General features: G+C 33.7%; 1 pseudogene; it reads right to left on the bottom strand.

Annotated features, from left to right (window-relative positions):
• Positions 1–8,339: 8,339 nt before the first annotated feature.
• LOC101041850 (NADH dehydrogenase [ubiquinone] 1 alpha subcomplex subunit 5-like) lies at positions 8,340–8,734 on the bottom strand (annotated as a pseudogene).
• Positions 8,735–11,708: the final 2,974 nt, after the last annotated feature.

The raw sequence follows: 11,708 nt of genomic DNA, 5'->3' as shown, positions 1-11,708 counted from the left end.
TAGTAGATATTACACACATAGTTTGTTATTTGGTCATAGATTATTTCCTCAAATAGTGGCAAATCTACCCTAAATATGGTAAATACATATTATATAGTCTGTTAATTTTCATCGTACATGTTTGCCCTTGAGAAGCAAAACTGTGTCCAACACGAAGTACTTAGGGAGCATTGTAGGACAGTAACCCTTTTACAATTATTCCACAGACATTCTTAGATGCTTTAGTAGTACAACACTAAAAGAAATGCCTTATTTTTCTGAAGACTGCAACAATTATTGAACTCCCCATTGAAAAGTATTTTGTGCTGAATTCACACTTGAAATAAAAATATCCCATTTCCAAAACTTCCTATAATATTTTGGGATGCATTTTTTTAACTCTATAAAATTAGGAATAAGATTGTATCCATTTTCATTGGCTGTTTACAATGAAGAAGGTGAACAACCAAACCACATACAAGTTTTAAAATGTGCATGTTCTCAAAAAAGACAAATGCCCGTTAGAAATTCAGGACAGAGTTATGAAAAGGATTTCAGAGATCTGAGATTAGTTTTCCTTCATAATTAGTGATATTTTCAGATTTTAATGTAGACAAACTATTTTCTTAGATTTTCAAGTGGGCAATGCCAAAGGTTTTAGAATAAAATCACAAAATCATAGTGCTTTACAAATCTTCAATGTGGTATCTGGTTTAGTCAAATGTCTTTTTCAGAGAAATGTACACACACACGTATACTCATTCCTAAGATGATTTCATAACCTCATTTAATAGAACATTCCAGTGTATACATTCCTCTCCAATAAGTAAATAAATAAATCAATATGACAAAGAGGTCAAACAGTGTTATTAAATTATCTACCAGTTCGGTTTTCTCTCTCCAAAGACCAAGTTGAGTAACTCATGCTCTTTATCTTCTGGCAGAAATCCAAAAATGAAGGAAAGGGAAAGAATGCTCTTTGAAGACTCAGGATAGGAGAATTACCAATGCAATAAATAGGTAGGTTGTCTAAAAATGATGTTTGTCTCTATCTTTTGCAATAAGACCAATATTTATTAAAATATATTTGTGGCTCTTCCAGTTTATACAAGGGCATCAAGGCTATAGTTTTATGTTCTTGGCATCTAAAAGATGGCAAAAATTAAAATATTTTTATCCTAGAGGAAATAAACATTTTCACCAAGTTAATTTAGACACATAGGGCTACTGTACAGCATGAATGGACATAAGAATTTATGTTAATGTTGAAACACAAAATTCAAAAAGCAGACTGTTTTTAATATTTAACTATAAAATTGCTAAGAAGATACCATAGGATCCAAGATGAAGTTCAATGTTGAAATTGTAAATAGGCTATGAACATATGTTGCAAATAAATGAGTTATGAGAATAGAAAAAAATAGGTAGTTCAATAAAGACACTAGAGTTAAAAAAAAATAAAGATGTGTATCTATAAGCATATGCTTGGCAGTGTGAGCTAGCTGATCACATTGGCTTCCTCAGGCTTTTAGGCACAAAGCTAGACTGCATTTTTCAGCCTCACTTGCAGTTAGATGTAGCTCAAAGAAATGCTAGTTGAAGTGATGTTATTGTTTCCATTTAAGGGATTGGCTCCCAAGATATGTGGAGTCACATGGTAAACGTGACAGATATAAAATGGGAGACTGCATCCTAGGAGGACATCCTCTCGAGGAGCAATGCCATTCTTGAGCTCTTACCTAAGCAGAAATTAGCACTCACTGTCTCACACTACTGAGGCTGGGCATATGTCTGCTACAGTACCTAGTGTTACCTTAACTCAGTGGTTCTCAAGCTGCAGCATGCACCAGAATCACCCAGCACACATCTTAAGCATCAGCCAAATCAAAATCTTGTGAAAGTCCATTAAAAGGCCCAGCCCCACCCCAGAGTCTCTGATTCAGGAACTCTAGAGGGACACAAATGTTTGCATTTCTAACAAGTTCCCAGACACTGCTGCTTTGGGTACCATACTTTAAAAACTGCGTCTTTAACTCATTTAATGTGCTTAAGGTAAATATGTTACTGCTTTTAACTTACTATTAGAGATTTGAGGTATAAAAGAGTTTCTTCTCCTTCTTTGTCTGACCCCTACCCTCAGTTATTTTGGTAACACTCATTAAAAAAAAATGAACTAGTGTCAAAAATAAGTAAAATACTTCAGAAATCCAGAACAGATCTTGATTTTCTTACTTCTGCTCTTCATCTAATCAACAATTATTCATTTGTTAAGCCAAATGTCACATCTTCAAAGCACGTTAATGAGGAATTCTAATTATAAAGTGCTTTGTAAATCCCCAATTGGATAGAAGTTTTCAGGATTTCTGTTCTGTTTGCCTTGACAACCTAAACTCTGGTCATGTCCTTTTTCCTCCAACTCACCATAAACTTAGGCGTACCTTTTTTAAAGTCCACTTTTCTCCTTCCCTTTGATTGTTTTCTCTTTCAACTCCAAGGCCCTTTAAATCCTCTCTGTACTCTCCTGAGCTTTTGTAAATGACAGCGAACCCAGCTAATGCCTTTCAGAAACTTCAAACCCCTCGGAAATAAAAATCTCCAATCATTGCTTGAGTTCTTGTTTCTTGCTCTCTCAGAACTTCCTCTGCCAGCCTGTAAATATTTGAACACAATGAAATCGTTTAAAGATTCAAAATATTTGGTTCATCAGTTTCCTTGGGAGGTTTCAAAAGGAGCTGTATTTTCAGCTAAATTAAACTATAGAAGCAGCAAGGGAGGTGTATATATTTCTTTTCCTCAAAGATACTCTGCTACAAGTGATGAAGCTAAATTCTACGAGTAGACCCAAATCTTTTAGTTAATTAAAGTAGTAATAAGTCTCTCTACTTGCATACACACACACACACACACACACACACACACACACACACACATATGTACTTAAAGAAACTATTCTATAAACAGAAGTGCCCAAAATGATTAAAAAATAAGCTATCTCCTCTGGAAAAGGGGGTCATTAGAATACTAAATTATAAAGCTTGTAATAATTGAGAAAAAGTATATAAATTAGTTAGTGTCTGACAGATTGCACTCAAGAATGGTAGCTACCACTGCTATTATTACTTTGGATTTCTGAATCAGCATTGTAAGGAGCAGCGACCACTACTGAAGACTGACAATGACCACGGCTCTCCTTTACTCAGGCAATCGTTGCCTCAATCCTTTGGGTTATTGATCGCATAATCTTCTTTAAAGTAGGGGACTTGGGCTTTACAAATATGAAAAAATGATAAATTCAAAGCTGTCAGACATTTAAAAAAATTAAAAATAATCTCCGAAAAAGCAGCAAAAGGCTTTTGCCTAAAAATGTAAGAGCTAACTGATATCTAGAATTATTTAAGAAGATAAATTTGAAAAAGGAGGCAGCCATCATTCCACCATTTTTTTTAAAGTTTAACAAAAATTGTACGGATGACAGCACAGACGTTTTTTCATTTTGGAACCGACTGGCATTAGGATGGAATAGACAGACCAGAAGAAAGCATGAGCAGCCCAGTGAGAGTATGGAGACCTGGAACCTCTAAGCAGGAGAAGCGAATCAAGAGTGGGCTGGAGACAAATGTTTTTGTGGTAGTCGTTGTCATTTTTTTTTTTTCTATTAGTTTTTCCTACATAGCTATGAACTTGGAGCTCTGTAATTGCAAGCTTCCATAAGGCATTGGCTTCTAAAAACTCCACAACATTACTATTAAACATTTTCTACAGACACTTTCGCTCTCTAAATTGGTTTTTCATTTGTTTCTTTTGTTTGTTTGTTTGTTTGTTTCTTTGAGACAGAATTTCACTTTTGTTGCCCAGGCTGGAGTGCAATGGCACAATCTCAGCTTACTGCAACCTCTGCCTCCCGGGTTCAAGCGATTCTCTTGCGTCAGTCTCCCGAGTAGCTGGGATTGCAATTGTGTGCCACTATGCCAGGCTAATCTTTGTATTTTTAGTAGAGAAGGAGTTTCACCATTTTGGCCAGGCTGATCGCAAACTCCTGACCTCAGGTAATCCACCTGCCTCCGCCTCCCAAAGTGCTGGGATTACAGGAATAAGCCAATGCTTCCAGTATCTAAACTGGTTTTGAAGAATGCATTACATTGTACATAGGATAACAAAGATAATCTTATAGAAAAAAGAAATGTGAAGAAAGGGTGGTGAAAAAAATGGGTTGTCTGACATTAGACCTTAGTTATATTAACGTATAGGCAAAAGTAGACAACCGTTTTAAATCTCAGTGTTTTTTTAAATGGAAAATTACATTATCACTTATATTTTCTGTGTTTAATTGGAATAAAATTAAATACTTTGATTAAATATTTTACTTATCTTAATGAAAATATTAAGAAAACTTTTCAGAAAACACAATTAGAAAAGATAATGCAATTTAGAAGGAAAAAGAATAAAAAATAAGTAAACAAACACATTAAAGGAAGCCAAGAATGAGACTAATCAATATGTATACCATAAATAACTAAATATACTACTTTAACAGAGGCACAAATTTGGGGAGATTATAACTGATTTTTATGAGAATTCAAATGTGATAGTGTGTAAAAAAAAGTTCTTTAAATTTTGTATAGCACTATAGAAGTGCCTCCTAATTATTAAAATACTACAGAATTATTGAAAACATATAATATTTCATATTCTTTCCCAACCCATCTAGGATCAATATGTACATACCTGAGAACTTTTCTATCTTCTACACCTCAAAGCAAGAAAGTAAAAGAATAAATTTAATTTCTGAAAGTGGATGGCGTAACAGCAATAAGAGCTTGGGCCTTCATAAATCTGAATTACTTAGAAAAACAAGCCATGCCCTTCTTAATTTTTTATTTCCTTGACTATCTTAAAGATGTTCCAAAAGATTTTCAACTACTAAACAGCACTAATTTTATACATGCACACTATACACACATGTAAGTGTATGTATATATTTTAATAAAACCTAATTCAATTTTCCATGAAGTATTCACATGGGTATAAAAATACGTAAGTATCAAAAATCATATTTTATATTATTCCTAATATAAAATATTTGACAAAAATTCAAAGCAATAATTCAAAAAATATTTGCACTTTAATATATACCTGGGTTCATTGACCCCTTATGTGTGTTCACAGGCATGCAAGAGAAACACCTGGACTATGCCAGAATTGAAATAAAACTCTACCACCTGGGAAAGAAATGCACATATCTCTAATACCTCCACATACTCCGGAATCTAACAGAATTCATGTGCGTAACACATGAATATTTCTGTAAGTAAGCATTCAACTTTCCATTGATGACTGTTCTGGAAGGCATTTTCAGGGTTAGAAACCATAAGCTACTTGGCAGAGGCTGACCGTTGTTGTGCCTCATGCACTGATGAAATGCACACTTCCATCATTGCCATGGGTTGATGTGAATGTATCAGTGTGGCTCAGTCCAATGCACTATCAATCATCCCTTTCATATTAAATCATCTTTTCTTACAAACGTATGGTTTGAAACATTTTTCTTTCATCATTTTTAGAGTACTACAACTACATTCTTCCTCAATATCGTACAAATGAAAATCAAGACCCATTTCCTAGAGAAAAAAATGTTTGAAAAGAACATCTTTATTCAATATTATTTGTTATGCTTAAAATTAATTGTGCAAATACTGATTTGAAATCATTTCATCGTAATGTATGTTTTCTACTCTCTTCAAGAATCAGAAGAGTCATAGTATTTGACTAGAGTGTTAAAACCTGTAAATTTCATGAAACTCTATTGCTCTCAAGTGATGTAGTCACCCCAGAATGTTTATCAACCTCTGAACTTCTTTTATTGATTTAACTGAGGTTATTTGCAACCATCTCATTACCAACTTGATAAAGACAAAACTGCTCCTTTCTCTTCTACTATTTTATTTATTTTAAAGGTCCTCATCCCAGTAGCTCATTCTTCCTCAACAAATCATGTTGATGAGATTTTTAACCCTGCACTGGCTATAAATACAGATCTAGACTCTTAGTAAGTTTTCTGTTAAATAGTTCCTAATCTCTTTCGAATCTACTCTTTAATTCCATTCTTACAGGTGTTTATGGACTGCGGCAGCTGCCTCCTGACTTGATTATCTGATTCAAAATAAGTCCTTTTCCTCTTGTATTCCCCTTACAAAGATATATCATATTCACTCTTAACGTTGTCTTTGCTGGACACTTTGTGAATTCCTTCTCCATGTAGTTGGGCTAATTCATCTCTTTTCTTCTCTTCAATTCTCCAGGATTTCACTATCCTTTCTTTCCCAAAAAATTATTTCTCTAAGTTTATTCAACACTGAGACGACTCTTTTAAGCCTGCCTTCTTCCTTAATTCTTTTTTAAGTGGAAGGCAAAGGTTATTTCACTTTGGTCTGATTACTTGTATACTTGGGTCTGTTTTCTCCTTCAACGTTAATTAAATTTCAGCATTTTAAAATTTTATTTACAAGTACACGTTCACTCGGATCTTTATTTGACTCACATTTTTTATGTACTAAGGTATAAAAGATTAGATGTAGCTAAATCTATATTGAACTCATGAAACCTCATGTCCAGGGAAGAACCTTAGCACGGATTTAATAATTGCAAAGATGGTAGTAATAAATACGAAACCAAAACTGTATACAAAGTTTTGTGTTTTAATTGATTTTTTTATTTCAATAGTTTCTTAGGGAGAAGAGGTGTTTTGTTACATCAATCAGTTACTTGGCAGTGATTTCTGAGACTTTGGTGCACCCATTACCCAAACAGCGTGCAAAATCTATTATTCTTGGTGGATTCTCGATATTAGTCCTTTGTCAGATGTATAGATTATTTCTCTAGCTCCATAGTTTGTGACATTAGATTGATTTGTGCTCTTTCAGACTTTTTGATGGGCGTACTTAACGCTATGACTTTTCCTCTTAGCATCACCTTTGCTGTATCCCAGAGGTTTTGATAGGTTGTGCCACTATTATCTTTCAGTTCAAAGAATTTTTAAATTTCCATCTTGATTTTATTGTTGACCCAGTGATCATTCAGGAGCAAGTTATTTAATTTCAATCTATTTGGATGGATTTGAGGGTCCTTTTTGTGCTGATTTCCAAATTTATTCCACTGTGGTCTGAGAGAGTGCTTGCTTATAATTTTGATTTTCTTAAATGTGTTGAGAATTGTTTTGTGGCCTGTTATATGGACTATCTTGGAGAATGTCCTATGTGCTGATTAATAGGAGGTATTGCAGTTGTTGGATAGAATGTTCTGTAAATATTTGTTCAGTTCATTTGTTGTGGGATGTAGTTTAAGCTCACTGTTACTTTGTTGACTTGCTGTCTTGATGACCTTCCTAGTGCCGTCAGTGGAGTATTAAAGTATTAAAGTCCCTCACTATTATTATGTTGCCATATTCCATTTTACATTTATAGTCATATGACAATGATATTTTGAATATAAACCTAACCACATGCCAGATAAACTCCAGGAACTCTTAATGTCTCTATTGCAAAAATTCTGTCTCTATCCTTATCTAATAAGGTTGATTAACACAATTAAAGTCCACTGGCTAGAAAACTGATTTCCACAAATGCAACAAAAGGAAAATTTTTTCCAACTACCTCTGTGCAATGGAAAACCTTTTTTTTTAAGTACCAAATCAATTTCTTCAACTATACAATGTATTCAAATATAATATAGTAACAACAAAGCATAATAAAATTAAGACTATACAAAAACAGAGTAAATGGTATAATACCAATAAGGACTAAAATAAAATTATATTTATTATAAATTTTATAATCAGTATATAATTATATATTCAAATTTTACTTTACATACGTAAGATTAAAGCCAAGGAGGTTAACCATAATTTCAAAGTTTATTACCAGCCACTTGTGCTATTTTATCACATTTGAAAATATTCAGTGATCTATAAATTTTTTGACAATAATAATTAAGAACCTTTCCTTCTTCAAGATAATTTTAAAAATTAAATAATGTATTGAAGATACCACCAAAAACACTTTACTTTTTGATATGGCCTCTACATTGAAGATCTTTCAGAACTTTTTAAAGTAATTTAAAAATCTTCCCATGACCCCTTTGTTCAAGGAAATATATCATCTTTGATATAATATGTGTGAATATTTACGAGTCAAAAATTGATTCACAAGACTATATTACCATAATCACTAATTTTAATAGTCTCCTAAATATTTTCTATGTCACTTTTCTTGATTATAAAATGTCAACAATATGGATACACTCTTAATATAACAGAATATTTAATTATGTCAGTTTCCCATCAACCCGCCAAAGTAATTCAATAATTATATTGGTCGTTTCCACTGATTGGCAGAAGGCTCTTCCACTAATGGCTTCTATGTTTTCCACTGCATCATTTTTCTTGCCAGACTTAGTTCATTTTCAGCCTGGAGAATCATTTTATTTGACCACCTTGAAGTTGGTCTTCAAATTTTTGAACATCCTATTCCACTTTGACCATAGCCTGCTTCTCATTAGCAAACTGTTCTGTATACTTTCTATACTCTTCATTTTTAGGTATTTACTCAAGAACATCAAGAATATTTGCATATAATATTCTTAGCCTCTCATGTGGACTCTCAGATACTGCAAGGCCAGTGGTCTTCTTCAGCACACTTGCCGTGGCAGTCAAAAAGGTATATGACGTTTGATAATCAGTCCAACATCTCTCAAATTGCATCATGATAAACTACTTTTTAAAAACCTGAGTAATTATTACATAATGCTAAGAATCTTAATAAATGATTAAATGTTAGAATTTAAGAAAACATTCAGCTATAATTATAATAAAAACATTAATATAGAGAAAAGTAGAATGTCTAAATAAATATGCAATAAAATACAGAATAAAATGAAACCATTTTTTTAAGAATTGGTCAAATATGATTTATTTTGTTTCTTAATGTTAACAGCTGTCCAAAATTCATGACCTGGATCTTATATAAAATTAATATTTTGGAATTATCTTAATAAAGATTTGGTTAGTTTATGAGTAATATAATAGAAAACTCAAAATAACATTGACCTAAACAAGATAGAAGTCTATATGTCTTATATAATCTAAACCAGTCTAAGTTTAATATGAAAGTTTCACAATCATCAGGTTTTTCAGATTTCTTTGGTAATATTATTTTGTGATCCTCCATACACATGATTGTCAAAACAGCCTACTTGAACTCAATTATCATGTAAGCATTTCAACACATGCATTTTAGCCTAAAGAAAGGAAACAAGGATGAAGAAGAATGTGCATTTCTTTTAAGAAGACTTATGAGAAGTCACAACATTCCACTGGCTACCACTCAGTCACCTGTATTCACCTAGCTGTAAGAGACTCTAAAAAATTGGTGTTTATCATGTCTAGTAAAAATCATGATCCTATTACTAAGAATTAGATCCTATTACTGAAAGTAGATATTAGGAGATAACCAGCAGTCTCTGCCATAAGGTCATAATTATAAGTTTGATATTTCAACAGAAAATCCATCTTCTAGCTTTCCCCAACAAAGGATAGAAGTGTCACAATTTAAGCCAAGGTCAGAGAATGACTTCTAGAATTTGAGTGAGATCTACAAGATAGGAACTGGATTTATCTTCAGAACATAAGAACCGGACTCATGTTCTGGACATTTTTCATCCTCTGAGCCTGAAGCCAATAGGACAACTGGTCAGGGACTGAGAATAGGGCCAGTTGAAAGCCAACATATTGATCTCATGATGTTACCTGAACTTTGAGTCAAACTGTGCCTGGACCTATTTCTGTTTATGTGTGTCAATAAATTTGTTTTCTTGGGATCCAAGAAGAGGTTAAGGGAAATAAGTATATAAATAATTAATAAACAATAAATTTGTTTTCATAATGATAAATCTGTTTTTGTTAATATTTTCAAACTACTGCTAGGCACAACACACACAAGATAGTGCCTTATATTCACAAAGTTAGTGCTTGTCTCCTTGTTTATTATACTTTCAAAGGTTTATATATTAAGGTGATACACATTTGCACAATTGCATCAGAACACAGAAGATTCCTATTAAAAAATCTTATATAATAAAGTTTTAACATTTCCTTTATACACTCTAGACATATGCTGTCTGGCATAAATATGATGCAAACCACCAATGTGAGCCATAAGCATAATTTAATTTTTTTTCAGCAGTCATATTTTAACAGGTAAAAGAAATCCCAAAAATTAAATAATATGTTGTATTTACCCAACCTGTCCAAATATTAACATTTCAATCTGTAATCAATATGAAAGTATTAAAAATATATTACATTCCTTTTTTTTAATGTCTGCAAAATCCAGTATGTTGTATATGCTTGCCGTCCATCTCAATTCGGACTAGACATACTGTAAATGCCCTATCCACATGTGGCTAGTAGCTACCATATGGAATGGCATTGCTCTAGGCCAAATTAATTCATAGGGATAATCCATTACTTAAAGAATAGAAGTAATTGATCTGTAAAGCAATTGGATCTTATAAATTTCGATGTGAAAAAAATGGGTACATGTGAAGAAATGTGATTATCTTTATAACTCTTTAGGTTTTTGCAAGTATATTGTTATAATTTTTTTTTCCTCATGTAGAGTTGAAAATTTATTGACTAAAAGATCAGATAAACTAAAAGGTCACTGGAGCTGTTTTGGTTAAAAGTAACTGAAAACCTAATTTTAACTAAGAAGGGAAAAGAAAAGAATGAACTGGACTGTGTAACTATAAAGTCCATGAGCAGTGTTAGATGCATAAACGTTAAGATGTAGGAGCTCCACTCTATTATGGTCTATGTTGGCTTCACTTCCAATAAGGTAGATTCTCTTTTTGTGGTAGCTCCACAGAATTCTAGATTTATGTGTACATTGTTCAAGTTCAGCAGAAAAGAACATAATTTTCCAACTATATCCCTAAAACATCCCAGCCTGATTCCTATTGGCCTAAACTGAGTCACATGACTAATTCCTGAAGAATTATTGGGGCTGACGTGGAAATTTGAGTAAATTGAAATGATTTATTATCTTAGGCCCTATGTCAAAACCTGGAACCGATGACAGAAACTGTTCCATCCTGAACCAAATGTGGACAGTGGACATTTTTCTTCAAAGAAAAATTGAAGAAACAGATATAAGACTGAAAAAAAAAATGCAGTTGATATCTGCAGGCTGTTTGCCCTACAGTTTTAGAATCTCAGGGGCAGTCCTGCCTCCACAGCTCCACTCCACATTGACCTAGTGAGGGTCTTTATGATGACCCTGTCCCTGTAGCAAGGGACTGGGTTGTCCAAGATGGCCAGCCTCAAGCCCCAGGCAGAGATTTGCTACAGGGCAATCTAGGTGGATATAGCCATGCCCTCACAGCCCTTGTGTTCTGCAAGCCTGCATTGTTAGTGCCACATGGACTTTGCCAAGTTTAAAAGCTCATGCCCTGTGGAGTAGAAGTTCAAGCTGCACCTTGGTTCACTTGAGCTATACCAGGGTAGCTAAGAAGCATAACACCAGAATGCAGAGAGCAGAGATTTGAGAAGATCCTGGGCAGTGAGCCAAAAGGTTTCTGGTGTGCCCTGGGCCTCTCCTGGAAACCATTCTGTTCTCTGGGGTCTAACACTCTGATCCTGTAATGGGTGGGGCAGCCCCCAAAGATCTCTGAAATGC

This window comes from Saimiri boliviensis, chromosome 18 (genome assembly GCF_048565385.1).
Source record: "Saimiri boliviensis isolate mSaiBol1 chromosome 18, mSaiBol1.pri, whole genome shotgun sequence".
Taxonomy (NCBI): domain Eukaryota; kingdom Metazoa; phylum Chordata; class Mammalia; order Primates; family Cebidae; genus Saimiri; species Saimiri boliviensis.
This window is presented reverse-complemented; position numbering and strand designations above follow the sequence as displayed.